This window comes from Orcinus orca, unplaced genomic scaffold (assembly GCF_937001465.1).
Source record: "Orcinus orca unplaced genomic scaffold, mOrcOrc1.1 scaffold_51, whole genome shotgun sequence".
Taxonomy (NCBI): domain Eukaryota; kingdom Metazoa; phylum Chordata; class Mammalia; order Artiodactyla; family Delphinidae; genus Orcinus; species Orcinus orca.
In genome coordinates, this window is record NW_026044067.1 from 1,471,365 (window position 1) to 1,495,360 (window position 23,996).

The 23,996-nt window shown below is 44.3% G+C and overlaps 1 long non-coding RNA gene across 2 annotated transcripts in view; it reads right to left on the bottom strand.

Moving 5' to 3' along the window:
- Positions 1 to 1,381: 1,381 nt before the first annotated feature.
- LOC125963360 (uncharacterized) overlaps positions 1,382 to 23,996 on the bottom strand; it is a 170,852-nt gene continuing 148,237 nt past the window's right edge. Inside the window, exon 3 of one of the 2 annotated variants that reach the window (XR_007475225.1) lies at positions 1,382 to 1,422. This is a non-coding gene — a long non-coding RNA (uncharacterized LOC125963360). Of the gene's footprint in view, positions 1,423 to 22,458; positions 22,500 to 23,996 lie in introns of those variants that run through there. The other variant, XR_007475224.1, reaches the window with a different exon arrangement.

Here is a 23,996-nt window from a genome sequence, read left to right on the forward strand (position 1 = left end):
CTCAATCCACTCATTATGCTGGTATGGGCCTGGTGACATAGTTTTCATTGCTGAGAGGTATTCTGTTGTACGTAAGTACCGCAACTTCTTTATCCATTATTTGCTCTCTGGCATATTTAACTTGTGCTACAGAAGAGGTTCCTGTAAACAGAGCCATCCCAAATTTTGGGGTGGCTGTGTCTTTTTGATTTTAATTTCCCTAAGCTATAGGACCATAAGTGGAAGTGCCCTAGGCTCTGTTGCTTTGTTTTTTAGATGTTTCAGGAAACACCATACACTTCTCCCGAGTGGCTGTTGGCAATTTCCATCCCGCCCATCAGCATAACAAGGCTCCCAGTTCTCCATGGCCTATCCTGCCTTTCTGGATTTTACACTTTTTTCAGATAGCCCTTTTGACCGGGGGGAAGTGAGACTTCATTGTAGTGCAGATTTCCTTTGCAAGCTTGCTTGGTTGGCCAAAAAGGGCGTATGCGTTTTTTCCTGAATATATTCAGGAAAAAACGCATACGCCCTTTTTGGCCAAGTGCATCATTGTCGACGTTCTGCCTCTTTTCCTATGCTTTAAATGCAATTCCAGTCTACCTCCTGAAATCGGTTTCCTGCAATTCTGCCCCGCTTTCAAGTCCTCTTGGCAGCCTTACTTCAGTATATTTTTGGACGATAGCTGTCATTTATAACTCTGCAGGTTTGTGAATTACAGTGCCCCTGAGCTCCTTTCTTCAACTCGCTTTCTTGTGAGCTGGCCGCAACACCGCAGGATTGCTTCAGACCCTAATCTGGTTCCGGCACGGCACACTGAGCCTTTGGTTAATTCCACTTCCTGGTGGGAAATGAGAGTTAAATTTGCCCGTCCAGACACCTCCAGCTAGTCTCTCATTGGTTCTCCTTATTCCTGTTCATCTTCCGCAGAAATTGAAAACTGGGCCAAACAGGAGGTTAAAGGCACTGACTCTCCAAGTCGGGAGAGTGTTAGTAAAGCGTCTGTAATGCTGCACCCGAGTACCACGGGACGAGAACTGAGACATATTGGAACACGTCTCCCGATCACACGGTTGATCATACTCTGTGTTCCACATGCATGTTTTAGCTGAAGGAAGAATCCCTTAAACCTGGAGAGTTGAGACCCGTGGAATGGGTACCATGCAATATGACTTCAAAGGGTCTTCATTTGCTCACCAAACTTCTCCAATCCTATCACTGCTGCGTTTATGCCCGTGTACACACGATTGATTCTCTTTCAGAGACATAGCAATGCATAGGTTTTAAGATACTTACTAGTCAGGTACATTCTTAGGTGTTTAATATGGGGTGTTGAGTCCATTTCGTTGAGCAAGGAGTAGCTCTTGTCTATTCCATATTAGGCTTAAGGAACTTTATCTGTGCTCATTTCGATCTCTGGTTTTATGCAGCACCCCAACTCACCTTTCCCCTTAAGCAAGCATAAGTTATTTTTCTAAATTTGAGACCCTCTTCTGTTTTGTAATCCAGTTCCTGTGTAGCCAAGTTTACATTCCGTGTATTAGTGATACCTTATGATGTTTCTTTTTCTGTGTGACTTATTTCAGTTAGAATCTTCATACCTGAATCCATTCATTATGCTGCTACGGGCCTGATGACACAGATTTCATTGCTGAGTGATATTGCATTGTACGTAAGTACCACAACTTCTTTATCCATTTTTCGCTTTCTGCGATATTGAACTTGTACCGTAAACGAGTTTCTTGTAAACAGAGCCGTCCCAAATTTTGTGGTGGCTGTGTATTTTTGATTTTAATTTCCCTAAGCTATAGGACCATAAGTGGAAGTGCCCTAGGCTCTGTTGCTTTGTTTTTTAGATGTTTCAGGAAACACCATACACTTCTCCCGAGTGGCTGTTGGCTATTTACATCCCGCCCATCAGCATAACAAGGCTCCCAGTTCTCCATGGCCTGTCCTGCCTTTCTGGATTTTACACTTTTTTCAGATGGCCTTTTTGACCGGGGGGAAGTGAGCCTTCATTGTAGTGAAGATTTCCTTTGCAAGCTTGCTTGGTTGGCCAAAAAGGGCGTATGCGTTTTTTCCTGAATATATTCAGGAAAAAACGCATACGTCCTTTTTGGCCAAGTGCATCAATGTCGACGTTCTGCCTCTTTTCCTATGCTTTCAATGCAATTCCAGTCTACCTCCTGAAATCGGCTTCCTGCAATTCTGCCCCGTTTTCAAGTCCTCTTGGCAGCCTTACTTCAGTATATTTTTGGACGATAGCTGTCATTTATAACTCTGCAGGTTTGTGAATTACAGTGCCCCTGAGCTCCTTTCTTCAACTCGTTTTCTTGTGAGCTGGCCGCAACACCGCGGGATTGCTTCAGGCCCTAATCTGGTTCCGGCACGGCACGCTGAGCCTTTGGTTAATTCCTCTTCCTGGTGGGAAATGAGAGTTAATTTTGCCCGTCCAGACACCTATAGCTATTCTCTCATTGGTTCTCCTTATTCCTGTTCATCTTCCGCAGAAATTGCAAACTGGACCAAACAGGAGGTTAAAGGCACTGACTCTCCAAGTTGGGAGAGCGTTAGTAAAGCGTCTGGAATGTTGCACCCGACTAACAGTGGTCCAAAACTGAGACATATTTGAACACGTCTCCCGATCACACGGTTGATCATACTCTGGGTTCCACATGCATGTTTTAGCTGAAGGAAGAATCCCTTAAACCTGGAGAGTTGAGACCCGTGGAATGGGTACCATGCAATATGACTTCAAAGGGTCTTCATTTGCTCACCGAACTTCTCCAATCCTATCACTGCTGCGTTTATGCCCCTGTACACACGCTTGATTCTCTTTCGGAGACATTGCAATCCATAGGTTTTAAGATACTTACTAGTCAGGTACATTCTTAGGCATTTAATATGGGGTGTTGAGTCCATTTCGTTGAACAAGGAGTAGCTCTTGTCTATTCCATATTTGGCTTAAGGAACTTTATCTGTGCTCATTTCAATCTCTGGTTTTATGCAGCACCCCAACTCACCTTTCCCCTTAAGCAAGCATAAGTTGGTTTTCTACATTTGAGACCCTCTTCTGTTTTGTAATCCAGCTCCTGTGTAGCCAAGTTTACATTCCGTGTATTAGTGATATCTTATGATGTTTCTTTTTCTGTGTGACTTATTTCAGTTAGAATCATCATACCTGAATCCACTCATTATGCTGCTATGGGCCTGATGACATAGATTTCATTGCTGAGTGATATTGCATTGTACGTCAGTACCACAACTTCTTTATCCATTTTTCGCTTTCTGCGATATTGAACTTGTACCGTAAACGAGGTTCTTGTAAACAGAGCCGTCCCAAACTTTGGGGTGGCTGTGTCTTTTTTATTTTAATTTCCCTAAGCTATAGGACCATAAGTGGAAGTGCCCTAGGCTCTGTTGCTTTGTTTTTTAGATGTTTCAGGAAACACCATACACTTCTCCCCAGTGGCTGTTGGCAATTTACATCCCGCCCATCAGCATAACAAGGCTCCCAGTTCTCCATGGCCTGTCCTGCCTTTGTGGATTTTACACTTTTCTCAGATGGTCCTTTTGACCAGGGGGAAGTGAGACTTCATTGTAGTGCAGATTTCCTTTGCAAGCATGCTTGGTTGGCCAAAAAGGGCGTATGCGTTTTTTCCTGAATATATTCAGGAAAATACGCATACGCCCTTTTTGGCCAAGTGCATCATTGTCGATGTTCTGCCTCTTTTCCTATGCTTTCAATGCAATTCCAGTCTACCTCCTGAAATCGGTTGCCTGCAATTCTGCCCTGCTTTCAAGTCCTCTTGGCAGCCTTACTTCAGTATATTTTTGGACGATAGCTGTCATTTATAACTCTGCAGATTTGTGAATTACAGTGCCCCTGAGCTCCTTTCTTCAACTCGCTTTCTTGTGAGATTGCCGCAACACCGCAGGATTGCTTCAGGCCCTAATCTGGTTCCGGCACGGCACGCTGAGCCTTTGGTTAATTCCTCTTCCTGGTGGGAAATGAGAGTTAAATTTTCCCGTCCAGACACCTGCAGCTAGTCTCTCATTGGTTCTCCCTATTCCTGTTCATCTTCTGCAGAAATTGCAAACTGGGCCAAACAGGAGGTTAAAGGCACTGACTCTCCAAGTCGGGAGAGTGTTAGTAAAGCATCTGGAATGTTGCACCCGAGTACCAGGGGACGAAAACTGAGACATATTTGAACACGTCTCCCAATCACATGGTTGATCATACTCTGGTTTCCACATGCATGTTTAAGCTGAAGGAAGAATCCCTTAAACCTGGAGAGTTGAGACCCGTGGAATGGGTACCATGCAATATGACTTCAAAGGGTCTTCATTTGCTCACCGAACCTCTCCAATCCTATCACTGCTGCGTTTATGCCCCTGTACACACGCTTGATTCTCTTTTGGAGACATAGCAATCCATAGGTTTTAAGATACTTACTAGTCAGGTACATTCTCAGGAGTTTAATATGGGGTGTTGAGTCCATTTCGTTGAGCAAGGAGTAGCTCTTGTCTATTCCATATTTGGCTTAAGGAACTTTATCTGTGCTCATTTCAATCTCTGGTTTTATGCAGCACCCCAACTCACCTTTCCCCTTAAGCAAGCATAAGTTGGTTTTCTACATTTGAGACCCTGTTCTGTTTTGTAATCCAGTTCCTGTGTAGCCAAGTTTACATTCCGTGTATCAGTGATGTCTTATAATATTTCTATTTCTGTGTGACTTATTTCAGTTAGAATCATCATACCTGAATCCACTCATTATGCTTCTACAGGCCTGATGACATAGATTTCATTGCTGAGTGATATTGCATTGTACGTAAGTACCACAACTTCTCTGTCCATTTTTCATTTTCTGCAATATTGAACTTGTACCGTAAACAAGGTTCTTGTAAACACAGCCGTCCCAAACTTTGGGGTGGCTGTGTGTTTTTGATTTTAATTTCCCTAAGCTATAGGACCATAAGTGGAAGTGCCCTAGGCTCTGTTGCTTTGTTTTTTAGATGTTTCAGGAAACACCATACACTTCTCCCCAGTGGCTGTTGGCAATTTACATCCCGCCCATCAGCATAACAAGGCTCCCAGTTCTCCATGGCCTGTCCTGCCTTTCTGGATTTTACACTTTTTTCAGATGGCCCTTTTGACCGGGGGGAAGTGAGACTTCATTGTAGTGCAGATTTCCTTTGCAAGCTTGCTTGGTTGGCCAAAAAGGGCGTATGCGTTTTTTCCTGAATATATTCAGGAAAAAACGCATACGTCCTTTTTGGCCAAGTGCGTCATTGTGGACGTTCTGCCTCTTTTCCTATGCTTTCAATGCAATTCCAGTCTACCTCCTGAAATCGGTTTCCTACAATTCTGCCCCGCTTTCAAGTCCTCTTGGCAGCCTTACTTCAGTATATTTTTGGACGATAGCTGTCATTTATAACTCTGCAGGTTTGTGAATACAGTGCCCCTGAGCTCCTTTCTTCAACTCGCTTTCTTGTGAGCTGGCCACAACACCGCCAGATTGCTTCAGGCCCTAATCTGGTTCCGGCACGGCACGCTGAGCCTTTGGTTAATTCCTCTTCCTGCTGGGAAATGAGAGTTAAATTTGCACGTCCAGACACCTCCAGCTAGTCTCTCATTGGTTCTCCCTATTCCTGTTCATCTTCCGCAGAAATTGCAAACTGGGCCAAACAGGAGGTTAAAGGCACTGACTCTCCAAGTCGGGAGAGTGTTAGTAAAGCATCTGGAATGTTGCACCCGAGTACCAGGGGACGAGAACTGAGACATATTTGAACACGTCTCCCGATCACACGGTTGATCATACTCTGGGTTCCACATGCATGTTTTAGCTGAAGGAAGAATCCCTTAAACCTGGAGAGTTGAGACCCGTGGAATGGGTACCATGCAATATGACTTCAAAGGGTCTTCATTTGCTCACTGAACCTCTCCAATCCTATCACTGCTGCGTTTATACCCCTGTACACACGCTTGATTCTCTTTCGGAGACATAGCAATCCATAGGTTTTAAGATACTTACTAGTGAGGTACATTCTTAGGCGTTTAATATGGGGTGTTGAGTCCATTTCGTTGAGCAAGGAGTAGCTCTTGTCTATTCCATATTTGGCTTAAGGAACTTTATCTGTGCTCATTTCAGTCTCTGGTTTTATGCAGCACCCCAACTCACCTTTCCCCTTAAGCAAGCATAAGTTGGTTTTCTAAACTTGAGACCCTGTTCTGTTTTGTAATCCAGTTCCTGTGTAGCCAAGTTTACATTCCGTGTATTAGTGATATCTTCTGATGTTTCTTTTTCTGTGTGACTTATTTCAGTTAGAATCATCATACCTGAATCCACTCATTATGCTGCTATGGGCCTGATGACATAGATTTCATTGCTGAGTGATATTGCATTGTACGTAAGTACCACAACTTCTTTATCCATTTTTTGCTTTCTGCGATATTGAACTTGTACTGTAAACGAGGTTCTTGTAAACAGAGCCGTCCCAAACTTTGGGGTGGCTGTGTCTTTTTGATTTTAATTTCCCTAAGCTATAGGACCATAAGTGGAAGTCCCCTAGGCTCTGTTGCTTTGTTTTTTAGATGTTTCAGGAAACACCATACACTTCTCCTGAGTGGCTGTTAGCAATTTACATCCCGCCCATCAGCATAACAAGGCTCCCAGTTCTCCATGGCCTGTCCTGCCTTTCTGGATTTTACAATTTTTTCAGATGGCCCTTTTGACCGGGGGTAAGTGAGACTTCATTGTAGTGCAGATTTCTTTTGCAGCTTGCTTGTTTGGCCAAAAAGTGCGTATGCGTTTTTTCCTGAATATATTCTGGAAAAAACGCATACACCCTTTTTGGCCAAGTGCATCATTGTGGACGTTCTGCCTCTTTTCCTATGCTTTGAATGCAATTCCTGTCTACCTCCTGAAATCAGTTTCCTGCAATTCTGCCCCGCTTTCAAGTCCTCTTGGCAGCCTTACTTCAGTATATTTTTGGACGATAGCTGTCATTTATAACTCTGCAGGTTTGTGAATTACAGTGCCCCTGAGATCCTTTCTGCATCTCGCTTTCTTGTGAGCTGGCCGCAACACTGCAGGATTGCGTCAGACCATAAACTGGTTCCAGCACGGCACGCTGAGCCTTTGGTTAATTCCTCTTCCTGGTGGGAAATGAGAGTTATATTTGCCCGTTCAGACACCTCCAGCTAGTCTCTCATTGGTTCTCCCTATTCCTGTTCATCTTGCTCAGAAATTGCAAACTGGGCCATACAAGAGTTTAAAGCACTGACTCTCCAAGTCGGAAGAGTGTTAGTAAAGCGTCTGGAATGTTGCACCCGAGTACCAGGGGACGAGAACTGAGACATATTTGCACACGTCTCCCAATCACATGGTTGATCATACTCTGGGTTCCACATGCATGTTTTAGCTGAAGGAAGAATCTCTTAAACCTGGAGAGTTGAGACCCGTGGAATGGGTACCATGCAATATGACTTCAAAGGATCTTCATTTGCTCACCGAACCTCTCCAATCCTATCACTGCTGCGTATATACCCTGTACACATGCTTGATTCTCTTTCAGAGACATAGCAATCCATAGGTGTTAAGATACTTACTAGTCAGGTACATTCTTAGGCGTTTAATATGGGTTGTTGAGTACATTTCGTTGAGCAAGGAGTAGCTCTAGTCTATTCCATATCTCGCATAAGGAACTTTATCTGTGCTCATTTCAATCTCTGGTTTTATGCAGCTCCCCAACTCACCTTTCCCCTTAAGCAAGCATAAGTTGGTTTTCTAAATTTGAGACCCTGTTCTGTTTTGTAATTCAGTTCTTGTGTAGCCAAGTTTATATTCCGTGTATTAGTGATATCTTATGATGTTTCTTTTTCTGTGTGACTTATTTCAGTTAGAATCATCATACCTGAATCCACTCATTATGCTGCTACGGGCCTGATGACATAGATTTCATTGCTGAGTGATATTGCATTGTATGTAAGTACCACAACTTCTTTATCCATTTTTTGCTTTCTGCGATATTGAACTTGTACCGTAAACGAGGTTCTTGTAAACAGAGCCGTCCCAAACTTTGGGGTGGCTGTGTCTTTTTGATTTTAATTTCCCTAAGCTATAGGACCATAAGTGGAAGTGCCCTAGGCTCTGTTGCTTTGTTTTTTAGATGTTTCAGGAAACACCATACACTTCTCCCCAGTGGCTGTTGGCAATTTACATCCCGCCCATCAGCATAACAAGGCTCCCAGTTCTCCATGGCCTGTGCTGCCTTTCTGGATTTTACACTTTTTTCAGATGGCCCTTTTGACCGGGGGGAAGTGAGACTTCATTGTAGTGCAGATTTCCTTTGCAAGCTTGCTTGGTTGGCCAAAAAGGGCGTATGCGTTTTTTCCTGAATATATTCAGGAAAAAACGCATACGCCCTTTTTGGCCAAGTGCATCATTGTCGACGTTCTGCCTCTTTTCCTATGCTTTAAATGCAATTCCAGTCTACCTCCTGAAATCGGTTTCCTGCAATTCTGCCCCGCTTTCAAGTCCTCTTGGCAGCCTTACTTCAGTATATTTTTGGACGATAGCTGTCATTTATAACTCTGCAGGTTTGTTAATTACAGTGCCTCTGAGCTCCTTTCTTCAACTCGCTTTCTTGTGAGCTGGCCGCAACACCGCAGGATTGCTTCAGGCCCTAATCTGGTTCCGGAACGGCACGCTGAGCCTTTGGTTAATTCCTCTTCCTGGTGGGAAATGAGAGTTAAATTTGCCCGTCCAGACACCTCCAGCTAGTCTCTCATTGGTTCTCCCTATTCCTGTTCATCTTCCGCAGAAATTGCAAACTGGGCCAAACAGGAGGTTAAAGGCACTGACTCTCCAAGTCGGGAGAGTGTTAGTAAAGCGTCTGGAATGTTGCACCCGAGTACCAGGGGATGTGAACTGAGACATATTGGAACACGTCTCCCGATCACACGGTTGATCATACTCTGGGTTCCACATGCATGTTTTAGCTGAAGGAAGAATCCCTTAAACCTGGAGAGTTGAGACCCGTGGAATGGGTACCATGCAATATGACTTCAAAGGGTCTTCATTTGCTCACAGAACCTCTCCAATCCTATCACTGCTGCGTTTATGCCCCTGTACACACACATGATTCTCTTTCAGAGACATAGCAATCGATAGGTTTTAAGATACTTACTAGTCAGTTACATTCTTAGGCGTTTAATATGGGATGTTGAGTCCATTTCGTTGAGCAAGGAGTAGCACTTGTCTATTCCATATTTGGCTTAAGGAACTTTATCTGTGCTCATTTCAATCTCTGGTTTTATGCAGCACCCCATCTCACCTTCCCCCTTAAGCAAGCATAAGTTGGTTTTCTAAACTTGAGACCCTGTTCTGTTTTGTAACTCAGTTCATGTGTAGCCAAGTTCACATTCCGTGTATTAGTGATACCTTATGATGTTTCTTTTTCTGTGTCACTTTTTCACTTAGAATCACCGTGCCTCCATCCACTCATTAGGCTGGTACGGGCCTGTTAACATAGATTTCATTGCTGAGTGATATTGCATTGTACATAACTACCACAACTTCTTTATCCATTTTTCACTTTCTGCGATATTGAACTTGTACCGTAAATGAGGTTCTTGTAAACAGAGCCATCCCAAACTTTGGGGTGGCTGTGTCTTTTTGATTTTAATTTCCCTAAGCTATAGGACCATAAGTGGAAGTGCCCTAGGCTCTGTTGCTTTGTTTTTTATGTGTTTCAGGAAACACCATACACTTCTCCCCAGTGGCTGTTGGCAATTTACCTCCCGCCCATCAGCATTACAAGGCTCCCAGTTCTCCATGGCCTGTCCTGCCTTTCTGGATTTTACACTTTTTTCAGATGGCCCTTTTGACCGCGGGGAAGTGAGACTTCATTGTAGTGCAGATTTCCTTTGCAAGCTTGCTTGGTTGGCCAAAAAGTGCGTATGCGTTTTTTCCTGAATATATTCAGGAAAAAACGCATATTCCCTTTATGGCCAAGTGCACCATTGTGGACGTTCTGCCTCTTTTCCTATGCTTTAAATGCAATTCCAGTCTACCTCCTGAAATCGGTTTCCTGCAATTCTGCCCCGCTTTCAAGTCCTCTTGGCAGCCTTACTTCAGTATATTTTTGGACGATAGCTGTCATTTATAACTCTGCAGGTTTGTGAATTACAGTGCCCCTGAGCTCCTTTCTTCAACTCGCTTTCTTGTGAGCTGGCCGCAACACCGCAGGATTGCTTCAGGCCCTAATCTGGTTCCGGCACGGCACGCTGAGCCTTTGGTTAATTCCTCTTCCTGCTGGGAAATGAGAGTTAAATTTGCCCGTCCAGACACCTCCAGCTAGTCTCTCATTGGTTCTCCCTATTCCTGTTCATCTTCCGCAGAAATTGCAAACTGGGCCAAACAGGAGGTTAAAGGCACTGACTCTCCAAGTCTGGAGAGTGTTAGTAAAGCGTCTGGAATGTTGCACCCGAGTACCAGGGGACGAAAACTGAGACATATTTGAACACGTCTCCCGATCACACGGTTGATCATACTCTGGGTTCCACATGCATGTTTTAGCTGAAGGAAGAATCCCTTAAACCTGGAGAGTTGAGACCCGTGGAATGGGTACCATGCAATATGACTTCAAAGGGTCTTCATTTGCTCACCGAACCTCTCCAATCCTATCACTGCTGCGTTTGTGCCCTGTACACACGCTTGATTCTCTTTCAGAGACATAGCAATCCATAGGTGTTAAGATACTTACTAGTCAGGTACATTCTTAGGCGTTTAATATGGGGTGTTGAGTACATTTCGTTGAGCAAGGAGTAACTCTTTTCTATTCCATATCTCGCATAAGGAACTTTATCTGTGCTCATTTCAATCTCTGGTTTTATGCAGCTCCCCAACTCACCTTTCCCCTTAAGCAAGCATAAGTTGGTTTTGTAAATTTGAGACCCTGTTCTGTTTTGTAATTCAGTTCCTGTGTAGCCAAGTTTACATTCCGTGTATTAGTGATATCTTATGATGTTTCTTTTTCTGTGTGACTTATTTCTCTTAGAATCATCACACCTGAATCCACTCATTATGCTGCTACGGGCCTGATGACATAGATTTCATTGCTGAGTGATATTGCATTGTATGTATATACCACAACTTCTTTATCCATTTTTCGCTTTCTGCGATATTGAACTTGTACCGTAAACGAGGTTCTTGTAAACAGAGCCGTCCCAAACTTTGGGGTGGCTGTGTCTTTTTGATTTTAATTTCCCTAAGCTATAGGACCTTAAGTGGAAGTGCCCTAGTCTCTGTTGCTTTGTTTTTTAGATGTTTCAGGAAACACCATACACTTCTCCCCAGTGGCTGTTGGCAATTTACATCCCGCCCATCAGCATAACAAGGCTCCCAGTTCTCCATGGCCTGTCCTGCCTTTCTGGATTTTACACTTTTTTCAGATGGCCCTTTTGACCGGGGGCAAGTGAGACTTCATTGTAGTGCAGATTTCCTTTGCAAGCTTGCTTGGTTGGCCAAAAAGTGCGTATGCGTTTTTTCCTGAATATATTCAGGAAAAAACGCATACACCCTTTTTGGCCAAGTGCATCATTGTGGACGTTCTGCCTCTTTTCCTATGCTTTAAATGCAATTCCAGTCTACCTCCTGAAATCGGTTTCCTGCAATTCTTCCTTGCTTTCAATGCCTCTTCATAGCCTTACCTCAATATATTTTTTGAATATATTTGGCCTTAATAACTCTGCAAGTTTTTGAATTGCAGTGGCCCTTAGCTCCATTTTTCAGCTCTTATTTTTTTGATCTTGCCTCATAACCACAGGATTCCTTCAGGCCCTATTTTTCTTCTGGGGCACCTTGCTGTGCCTTTGGTTTATTCTTCTTACTGATGTGAAATTAGAGAGACATGTGCCCATTGAAACCACTACAGCTAGTTTCTCACTGGTTCCCCCTATTCCCATTCATCCTCCGCACTAACTGCAGACTGTGCGATACCAGAACTTAAAGGCATTGACTCTCCATGTGGGGATGTTTTTTGTAAAGTGGCTTGAATGTCGATCCGGAGTCCCAGGAGAGGAAAAATGAGGTGCATTTTAGAAACCTTTCCCGATCATATGGTATACCAGTCACTGGGTTTCCCAAGCATGGTTTAGCTGTAGGAAGATTCCCTTCAACCTGGAGTGTTGGGACCCTTGGAATGAGTAGCATGAAGTATTGCATTAAACTTTTGGCAGTTGCTCACCAAAGCTCACCAATCCTCTCATCCCCAAGTGTCCAGCCTTATGTCTTATCCAGCTGTGGGTTTACCTGTGGTCAATCCAGGTTGCATCACAGCCCCTGAGCGAATTTTGTAAGAATTTTTCTCTCTTTCATTGTTTCTGCGTTTTGGTTTTAAAATTTATTTCTATAATGGGGTTTAGCTCATTTTCACTGCTGTGTTTTTGCCGCTCTGCACACATTTGATTCCCTTATGGAGATATATCAATACATGGGTTTTAAGATTCTTATTACTCAGATATATTTCTCTGCGGTGTATAGGGTGTGTTGAGGCCAGTTCATTGAGCAAGGTGTAGATCTTGTCTAATATCTATTTGGTTTATTGAACAGTATCTGTGCTAATTTCAAACTCTGGTTTTATGCATCACCCCACCTCTCCTTTCCCCTTAAGCTGACATAAGTGTGTTTTCTAAATGTGAGACACTGTTCTGTTCTGTAATTCATTTCTTGTGCAGCCATATTTACCCTCCCTCTATAAGTGATATCTTATGATATGTTTCTTTTTCTGTTTGACTTATTTCAAGTAGTATTATCGGACCTAAATCCACTCTTTATCCTTCTACTAACCTTATTACATTGATTTCATGGTGAAGAGATATTCCATTGTACATAAGTACCACATCTTCTTTATCCATTGTTCTCTTTCCTGGGATATTTAAGGTGTACTGAAGTTGAGGTTCTTGTAAACAGAGTAGCCCTAAACTGTGGTGTGCTTGTGTCTTGTTGATTTTTAGACTTCCCTAGATATACTCCCATGATTGGAAGTGTCCTATGCTCTGTAGCTCTGTTTTTTAGATGATTTAGGAACCACCATACACTTCTCCAGAGTGGCTCTCGGCAGTTCACACACTGCCCATCAGTGCATAAAGGCTCCCTCTTCTCCATGGCCTGTCCTGCATTTCTGGTTTTTACAATTTTTTAGGATGGCCCTTTTGACCGGTGGGAAATGAGACTTCTTTGTTGTGCACATTTGCATTGCTTGCTTGCTTCGTTGCCCATAAAGTGTGTATGCGTTTTTTCCTGGATATAATCAGGAAAAAACGCATACGCCCTTTTGGGCCAACTGCATCATTGTCGAAATTCTGCCGCTTTTCATGTGCTTTAAAGACGAGTCCAATCTATCTCTTGAAATCTGTTTCTTGCAATTCTGTCTTGCATTCAGATCCTCTTCTTTGCCTTACCTCAACATATTTTTGGACGTTAGTTTTCATTTATAACTCTGCAGGTTTGTGAATTGCAGTGACCCTGAGCTCCATTTTTTAAGTTGCTCTTTTGTGAGCTGGCCTCAAACCCGCAGGATTGCTTCAGGCCCTATTTTGGCTCCGGCGAGGCGGGCTGAGCCTTTTTTCAATTCTTATTCTTAATGAGAAATTAGACTGATATGTGCCCGTCCAAACCCCTACAACTATTCTCTCATTGGTTCCCCCTCTTCCCGTTCATCCCCCTCACAATTTGCAAAATGTGTGAAACAGAAGTTGAAATGTGCTGATTCTCCAAGTGGGGAGATTCTAAGTAACGTGGCTGGAATGGTGAACAGGAGCACCAGGAGAGGATAAATGAGCTGCATTTTAGACACATCTCCCGATCACATGGTGTACAGTCCTCTGGGTTTTCCATGCATGTTTTAGCTGTAGGAAGATCCCTTGAACCTGCAGATTTGGGACCCATTGAATGGGTACCAGGTAGTATTACTTTCAAGGGTGTGCATTTCCTCACCCAACCTCACATTTCTCTTAGTGCAAACAGTTTCCAGCCTTATGTCTCATCCTGCTGTGGGTCTAGATGTGTTCAATCCATGTTGCATCACCGTCCCTGAGGAAAAGTTGTAAGAGGTTTTCTCTGTCTCTCTGTCGTTTATTTTTTCAATTTATTACTATATTGGTTACAGCTGATTTTCAAAGCTCTGTTTCTTGCTGCTGTACATCCACTTGATTCACGTACAGAGAGACATCAGTAAATTCTTTTTCAGATTCTTACCAGTCGTATATATTCTTTTCCGGTGACTTGAGTGTGCTGAGTGCAGTTCTTTCAGCTACCGTGTAGGTCTTGTTGATTATCAGTTTGGTATTTGGAATGGTATCTTTGCTAATTTCAACCTCCTGGATGATGCCTCACCCCTCCCCACCTTTCCCGTTTAGCAGCCTTATGCGTGTTTTCTACATATTTGACTATGTTTTTGTTTTGTAATTTATTTCATGTGTAGCCATTTTGGATTCCACCTTTAAGTGATATCTTATGATATGTGTCTTTTTCTTTTTGAATTATGTCACTTAGAATGATCATACGTAACTCCTCCGGAGTTGTTACAACTGGCCATATTTCATTGATTTCCAGGCTGAATAATATTCCACTCTACCTAAGTACCACATCTCTATCCATTTTTTCTCTCCAGAGACATTTAAGTTATATCCTAGTCGAGGATCTTTTAAACAGAGAGGGGGTAAACATTGGGGTGCCTGTGTCCTCTCGATTTTTGTTTTTCCCAAGATATACGCCCATGAGTGCAAGTGCCCTATGCTCTGTAGCTCATTTTTTAGATGCTTTAGTAAACACAATACACTTCTCCAGAATGGCCGTTGGCAATATACATTTCCACTATAAGTCTCACAGGGCTCCCTCTTCTCCTTGCCCTGTCCTGCATTTCTGTTGTTTACGCTTTATGAGGATGGCTCTTCTGACTGATGCGAAGTGATATCTTTTGTAGTATTGACTTCCAGTGCCCACCTCTTTGGTTGGCTAAAAAAGTGTATGCCCTTTTCTTGAATATATACAGAAAAAAACGCATACACCCTTTTTGACCAACTGCAATGTTGGCAATGTTCAGCTCCTTTTCTTGTGCTTAATGGCGAGTCCTTTCTACCTCCTCAAATCCCTTTCCTGCCATTCTCCCTTGTTTACAAGTCCTTTTCTCTGACTTTCCTCAAGACATTTTTCAGTGATGGATATTTTCAACTCTGCAGTTTCGTGAATTTTACTGCCCCTGAGTTCCATTGTTCAACTTGTGTTTATGGGAACTGGTCACAAAGCAGTGGGATTTCCTCAAGCCCTATACTGTTTCCATGGGCAACCCTAGCCTTTGGTCAATTCGTCTTCCTGATTGGAAATTAGAGTGACATGTGCCTGTCTGAACACCTAGGACTTGTCTCTCATTGTTCCTCATCCTTCCGCTTCATCCTCTGGACAAATTCCAAACTGTACGCAACAGGATGTTGACAGTGCTGACCTCTCCAAGTGGGGAGACTGTTAGTAAAGACGCTGGAGGGGTGAACCCGAGCACCAGGAGATGAGGAGATGAGATGCCTTTTCCAAACTCTTCCCGATCAGACGGTATACCATCCTCTGGGTGTGACAGACATGTTTTAGCAGTAGGAAGAGTCCCATTCATGTAAGGAGAACACCAGGGCTTTTTCAAAATCAGTGTCTCCCCGAAACCCAAACTGGGGAATTTTTTAAGCTACGGCTACACATATGTTCATTAAGGGCCTTGGGAAGTAGGCAGAGTCCAAACTTTAGATGATTGAAGTCTTCAGGGTCAGAAGCACTCACCACCAGCTTCCCTTAGGTTACACTTTAACTGTCATTGATAGATGATGTCAATAAAAATATCTATTCTTTTTCAGATTATTTCCCCTTATAGGTTATTGCAAAATGTTGAGTGTAGTTCCCTGTGCTATACAGTAGTTCCTTGTTGATGATCTATTTTATACATAGCAGTGTGTATGTGTTAATCCCAAACTGTTAATTTATCCCTCCTCCCACCTTTCCCCTTTGGTAATAATAAATTATAAGATTTTATACTTCTCAGAAATGGGGGAGCTGAAAGAGAGGTATCATTTTCAATGGAAAAGCATTTAAAACAAGATTGAAGCTTTAACCAAGATTATTAGATGTACCTCCTTGGAAAGAAATCACTTCGTTTCTCTAATATTGACCTGACAAATAAGACAAACCTTTTCACTGAACTTGCTTATAATAAAGTGATGGAAATATCAAATGGAAGTGTTAGAAACATCTTATTTTACCCGAGCCTTATACACTGTTCTATGTTAACTACAGTTTGGCTCACACATCTGTTCATTGAGGTTACAATAGTCTCAATTTCTGTTACTGATCCTCCAGAGTGGACCCCAACAAGTGTCCCCCTGCCCAGTGTCATTGGGGCCAACAGATCGAGACTGAGTTTGGTTCACAAGCAAAGGAAACTTTATATTTTGATCAGAGAATGGAGAGGTGAGAGCATGCACTACCCCGTGGGCTGTGGGCTGGGCTGCTGTGTAGAGATCCTGTCAGAGTCAGTGGGAGGGAGGGGGCGGAGCTCTCGAGGGCCGGGTTGGCTGCAGCTCAGGCTCTATATCGCGGAGTCTGCACTGGGCCCCAGGAGCTGAGGTGTCGTCCCAGCCATTCTGCACTAGGAAATCTGGTCTGAAGTGCCGGGTGTGGAACCTCTGCATGCGGGACCCTAGGAGCACATGAAATTAGACAAAGCACAAAGGATAAAATAGGTTAGACTTGACTTTATTGCCCAGATTCTATTTTTATCTCCCAGGGATTTTTAATGGGCTTTGCTGGGGACAAACCCCTCCTCTGCCTTTTGTCCCGTTCCTCATTTTTGGAGTGCTGAGGGTGCAGACCCTTCTTCTGTAACTGCTGAGTGCTGAGTTGGGAGCCCTCATACCCGGGGGCGAGGGTCAGAGCTTCTCCCCAGCAGCCTCCAGGTGACGTTGATTGTCCCCAGGCCCCCAGCCTCCCTGCTCGTCCACCTGAGCACCAGCATTGGAAGTGTTATAGATTCTAATGACCTTTAAGGGTCCAGGAAAGAGATGTGCAGAGACGCTGTGGGGGCCAGTTTCACCCTGCCCCACATTTGTTCGGCCACCTTAGGCTGACCGTTTCTGCCAGCCTAGATGCTCTGACCAGTAGTCTGCGCTTTCTTCAATTAGGCCCCTGAATTAACGTACAAACAGCACCAGGTGTCAGAGCCCTGCCCGCTCAACTCCCAGACAGTCCAGGGTCAGGGGTGATCAAGGACCATGATGGCCACTGAGTCAACAGCCTTTTGAAGTAAACAGGAGTCCAGCTGGTCTTATTGGCCACCATCATCACGGTGTCTGTAGGCTTTTCTATGGTGACAGTGTGATATACGGTTCCCCCGCCAAGATTATTAGCTCCCCTCTGGGTGCAGTAAGTCCTGCAAGCAGTAGTCTACTCTTTTGGGACACACTCTTGTTGTTTTATGAGAGAAACTCCAGGTCAAGTGATGTTCACACGAGTCGTCATGGTGCCCTGTTGCCCCCGGTTATCTCTCTGGATGTTGGAGTTGGAGGGCCTCCTCACTCGAGGTTGGTGTGCCCACAGAGCGAACCCTGCAACTTCAGGGCATGGTTGGTGGTTAGGATCACCACGTGGGGTCCTTTTCCCTTAGGAGGGAGGTGGCCTTTTGGGCTGCTGATTTCCAGGTTTTTAGATACCGCCAGTATCTTGGCCAGATGTGGCAGTGGGCCAAGCCCCTTGGTGACCGTAGTTTATCCTACCTGGATGGCATTCTTGCATTGTTCCATTTCAAGTGGTCCCAGTTTTTGCACTAATTCTCCAATGGCGATTCACCTTTCACCGGGAATGTAAAGGTCAAAGGGTTTAGCTAAATTAGGGAGTTCCAGGGCAAGGGTCTGAATTGACTGCTCTTTCCATTCTTGAAAGGCCACTTCTGGATTCTATTCAAAAGGATCATCATCTTTTCCTTTCAGTGTTTCATATAGAGGCCCAGCTAGTAGACTGTAGTTAGGGATCCAGAAGCAGCAAACCCTGGCCTCCCCAGGAACCCCTAAGCTGTCTTCTAGTTTTAGAAAGGGGTAAGGCTGAAAATGGTTTCTTCCCTTTCCTGGGATGGGCTTCTCCGACCTTCTGTGAGAATGAAGCCCAGGCAGGTCACCGCAGTCTGTGATATTTGAGCTTTTTCTTGGACAACTTCTATCCTTTATTGGCTTGGTAGTTCAGAGGCCTCCTTAGTAGGGCTGGCGATCAGAATGTCGTCTGCGTACTGAAGGAGGATTTCCTTTTCCAGAGGTAGAACTTTTAGGTCTTTAGCTAAGCTTTCCCCAAAGATGGTGTGGGAATTTTTGCACCCTTGGGGCAAGACGACCCGGAAGTATTGTTTTAGTTGTATGTTGAGTCCTGCCACTCACAAGCCAAAATTTCTTGTGACTCTGGGACTAATGGAATACAAAAGAAGGCATCATTGAAGACTAATACAGAATACCATGTACTGGTGGTTGGTAGAATGACCAGCAGGGTGTAGGAATTAGGAGCAGATGGAGGTATATCCTCGGTGGCTTCACTGACTGTCCTGACATCCTTTACCAGGTCCCCAGCAGCCCATGGGGCTCTCGTGGTCAGACCAATCCCAGAATATGGAGTTCACCTGGGCAGGTACCCCACCCCCACCCCAGCCCACGGGGCTCTCATGGTCAGGCCCCTCCCAGGATACAGAGCTACCCTTGCAGGTACCGTGGCAGGGCTGGGCACACAGGAACTGTGCACATAGCCCTCATTGCAGAGCACCCCCAGCTCACCTGTCGCTCAGAGCTGACACAGAGCACCTCAGAGCAGGACTTGAACTAACAAACAGCAGCTGCGACAGGTCTGTGACCCTGGGCATCACTCTGTGCGGCCTCCCTCCACCTGGTCTTCCAGAGACTTCCACTGCACCCAGGGCACCAAGCCTCTGTCTCCAACCACCACCCACCTCTCCTCTCCCTGACTCCTGGGTTCCTCTCATTAGGAGAGGGTTTTCTTGAAGTTGTCTCCCACTCATGGGCCAGATAAAATGATTAGAAAACAAACCAAAGCTGCAGCCCCTTGTCTATCCTGACTCTCAAGAACCCACACCTGCTCCTTGGACCTGGCCGGTTCAGCAAGTTCCATTTTCTGCAACTGTGAGCCCCTGAGGGGTGATGATTGGCTGACCTGGGCAGCCTTACCGTGCCGGCCAGCCCTCCCCAGGTGTGCCTGGGTTGAGATCAATATAAATACCACTCCAGGCAGCAAGAGCCCCTGCAGCCGTGCCTGACGCCATTTTCTCTGCCCTGTCAGCAGTCTCGGGGCTGGGCTGGTGGGAGGGAGTGAGAGGCCACGGCTTTGTGGGTGGCCCAGTGTGAGTGGGGCTCTGCTGGACTTTCTGCAGCAGTTGCCAGGCTGCCACCTGCTAAAGAAGAGGATGTGTCACCCATACCTGCTGCTGGAATTTCTCCCTGGGCAGAGGTGGGGAAGGAAAAAAGCAGTGGGGGCAGGGACAGGACGGGTATCTCAGGCAGGGAAATGGAAATCTTCCAGAAGAGCACCCAGGGCCAGGACCATCCTGGCTGGCCTGCAGGCACCAAGTCGGCCGGCATGCTGTCACTCATGTGGCTCTATGGCCCTTCCTCTAGGCTTTCAAGTCCTTGTATATATTCAGGTGTTTTACCTGGGACGGGTGGGAATAGTTCAGCAGCAACTGGCCTGGGGCTCAGCTCACGTTTACTCACAGATGCCTCGGCACGGTGCCCCAGCTTTGCAATGAGGACGCTTGTTGTGTGGGGGCTGCTGGCTGAATGGGAGACGATTCCCCACCACTGACCAACTTCAGAATTGTTTACAACTGGAGCAAGTGCCCTGATACGGTTTTCCTCTGTGGAACTGGTGGGTTCTGTGTTTTTTTTCTCTTTTTCGTTTTTGGTTCAAGGTAGGTTTTATTCCTCTTTTTTGTATTTACAGATATAAGCATGGAAATAATTTATTCATATAAATACATGTATGTGAAGGGAATAATTGTTTTTTCTGTTTTATTTTTTAAATTTTATTTCTTTTTAATTTTGAATTTTATTTTATATTTTTATACAGCAGGTTCTTATTGGTTATCTATTTTATACATATAAATGTATACATGCCAATCCCAGTCTCTCAACTCCTCCCACCACCACCCCCCCAACAGCTTTCCCCCCTTGTTGTCCATACGTTTGTTGTCTACATCTGTTGCTCTATTTATGCCTTGCAAAATGGTTAATCTGTACAGTTTTTCTAGGTTCCACATATATGCATGAATATACAAGATTTGTTTTTCTCTTTCTGACTTACTTCACTCTGTATGACAGTCTCTAGATCCATCGACGTCTCTACAAAACCCAATTTCATTCCTTTTCATGGCTTAGTAATATTCCATTTTATATATGTACCACGGCTTTATGCATTCGTCTGTCTGTGGGCATTTAGGTTGCTTCCATTACCTCGATATTGTAAAAAGTGAGGCAATGAACATTGCGGTGAATGTCTCTTTTTGATTTATGGTTTTGTCTGGGTATATGTCCAGAACTGGTATTGCTGTATCCTATGGTAATTCTACTGTTAGTTTCTTAAGAAACTCCATATTGTTCTCCATAGTGAATATATCAATTTATATTCCCAACAATAGTGGAAGAGGGTTCCTTTTCTCCACACCCTTTCCAGCATTTTTTGTTTGTAGATTTTCTGATGATGCCCATTCTACCAGGTGTGAGGTGATACCTCATTGTTGAGTCCATTTCCTTGAGCAAGGGGTAGGTCTTGTCTATTACATATTTAGCTTATGGAACGCTATCTGTGCTAATTTCAAACTCTGGTTTTATGCAGCACCCCAACTCACCTTCCCCCTTAAGCAAGCATAAGTTGGTTTTCTAAACATTAGACCCTGTTCTGTTTTGTAATTCAGTTCATGTGTAGCCAAGTTCACATTCCATGTATTAGTGATACCTTATGATGTTTCTTCTTCTGTGTGACTTTTTTCACATAGAATCACCGTGCCTCAATCCACTCATTATGCTGGTATGGGCCTGGTGACATAGTTTTCATTGCTGAGAGGTATTCTGTTGTACGTAAGTACCGCAACTTCTTTATCCATTATTTGCTCTCTGGCATATTTAACTTGTGCTACAGAAGAGGTTCCTGTAAACAGAGCCATCCCAAATTTTGGGGTGGCTGTGTCTTTTTGATTTTAATTTCCCTAAGCTATAGGACCATAAGTGGAAGTGCCCTAGGCTCTGTTGCTTTGTTTTTTAGATGTTTCAGGAAACACCATACACTTCTCCCGAGTGGCTGTTGGCAATTTACATCCCGCCCATCAGCATAACAAGGCTCCCAGTTCTCCATGGCCTATCCTGCCTTTCTGGATTTTACACTTTTTTCAGATGGCCCTTTTGACCGGGGGGAAGTGAGAATTCATTGTAGTGCAGATTTCCTTTGCAAGCTTGCTTGGTTGGCCAAAAAGGGCGTATGCGTTTTTTCCTGAATATATTCAGGAAAAAACGCATACGCCCTTTTTGGCCAAGTGCATCATTGTCGACGTTCTGCCTCTTTTCCTATGCTTTAAATGCAATTCCAGTCTACCTCCTGAAATCGGTTGCCTGCAATTCTGCCCCGCTTTCAAGTCCTCTTGGCAGCCTTACTTCAGTATATTTTTGGACGATAGCTGTCATTTATAACTCTGCAGGTTTGTGAATTACAGTGCCCCTGAGCTCCTTTCTTCAACTCGCTTTCTTGTGAGCTGGCCGCAACACCGCACGATTGCTTCAGACCCTAATCTGATTCCGGCACGGCACACTGAGCCTTTGGTTAATTCCTCTTCCTGGTGGGAAATGAGAGTTAAATTTGCCCGTCCAGACACCTCCAGCTAGTCTCTCATTGGTTCTCCTTATTCCTGTTCATCTTCCGCAGAAATTGCAAACTGGGCCAAACAGGAGGTTAAAGGCACTGACTCTCCAAGTCGGGAGAGTGTTAGTAAAGCGTCTGTAATGCTGCACCCGAGTACCACGGGACGAGAACTGAGACATATTGGAACACGTCTCCTGATCACACGGTTGATCATACTCTGTGTTCCACATGCATGTTTTAGCTGAAGGAAGAATCTCTTAAACCTGGAGAGTTGAGACCCGTGGAATGGGTACCATGCAATATGACTTCAAAGGGTCTTCATTTGCTCACCAAACTTCTCCAATCCTATCACTGCTGCGTTTATGCCCGTGTACACACGCTTGATTCTCTTTCAGAGACATAGCAATGCATAGGTTTTAAGATACTTACTAGTCAGGTACATTCTTAGGTGTTTAATATGGGGTGTTGAGTCCATTTCGTTGAGCAAGGAGTAGCTCTTGTCTATTCCATATTAGGCTTAAGGAACTTTATCTGTGCTCATTTCGATCTCTGGTTTTATGCAGCACCCCAACTCACCTTTCCCCTTAAGCAAGCATAAGTTATTTTTCTAAATTTGAGACCCTCTTCTGTTTTGTAATCCAGTTCCTGTGTAGCCAAGTTTACATTCCGTGTATTAGTGATACCTTATGATGTTTCTTTTTCTGTGTGACTTATTTCAGTTAGAATCTTCATACCTGAATCCATTCATTATGCTGCTACGGGCCTGATGACACAGATTTCATTGCTGAGTGATATTGCATTGTACGTAAGTATCACAACTTCTTTATCCATTTTTCGCTTTCTGCGATATTGAACTTGTACCGTAAACGAGTTTCTTGTAAAAAGAGCCGTCCCAAATTTTGTGGTGGCTGTGTATTTTTGATTTTAATTTCCCTAAGCTATAGGACCATAAGTGGAAGTGCCCTAGGCTCTGTTGCTTTGTTTTTTAGATGTTTCAGGAAACACCATACACTTCTCCCGAGTGGCTGTTGGCAATTTACATCCCGCCCATCAGCATAACAAGGCTCCTAGTTCTCCATGGCCTGTCCTGCCTTTCTGGATTTTACACTTTTTTCAGATGGCCTTTTTGACCGGGGGGAAGTGAGCCTTCATTGTAGTGAAGATTTCCTTTGCAAGCTTGCTTGGTTGGCCAAAAAGGGCGTATGCGTTTTTTCCTGAATATATTCAGGAAAAAACGCATACGCCCTTTTTGGCCAAGTGCATCAATGTCGACGTTCTGCCTCTTTTCCTATGCTTTCAATGCAATTCCAGTCTACCTCCTGAAATCGGTTTCTTGCAATTCTGCCCCGTTTTCAAGTCCTCTTGGCAGCCTTCTTCAGTATATTTTTGGACGATAGCTGTCATTTATAACTCTGCAGGTTTGTGAATTACAGTGCCCCTGAGCTCCTTTCTTCAACTCGTTTTCTTGTGAGCTGGCCGCAACACCGCGGGATTGCTTCAGGCCCTAATCTGGTTCCGGCACGGCACGCTGAGCCTTTGGTTAATTCCTCTTCCTGGTGGGAAATGAGAGTTAATTTTGCCCGTCCAGACACCTATAGCTAGTCTCTCATTGGTTCTCCTTATTCCTGTTCATCTTCCGCAGAAATTGCAAACTGGACCAAACAGGAGGTTAAAGGCACTGACTCTCCAAGTTGGGAGAGCGTTAGTAAAGCGTCTGGAATGTTGCACCCGACTAACAGTGGTCCAAAACTGAGACATATTTGAACACGTCTCCCGATCACACGGTTGATCATACTCTGGGTTCCACATGCATGTTTTAGCTGAAGGAAGAATCCCTTAAACCTGGAGAGTTGAGACCCGTGGAATGGGTACCATGCAATATGACTTCAAAGGGTCTTCATTTGCTCACCGAACTTCTCCAATCCTATCACTGCTGCGTTTATGCCCCTGTACACACGCTTGATTCTCTTTCGGAGACATTGCAATCCATAGGTTTTAAGATACTTACTAGTCAGCTACATTCTTAGGCGTTTAATATGGGGTGTTGAGTCCATTTCGTTGAGCAAGGAGTAG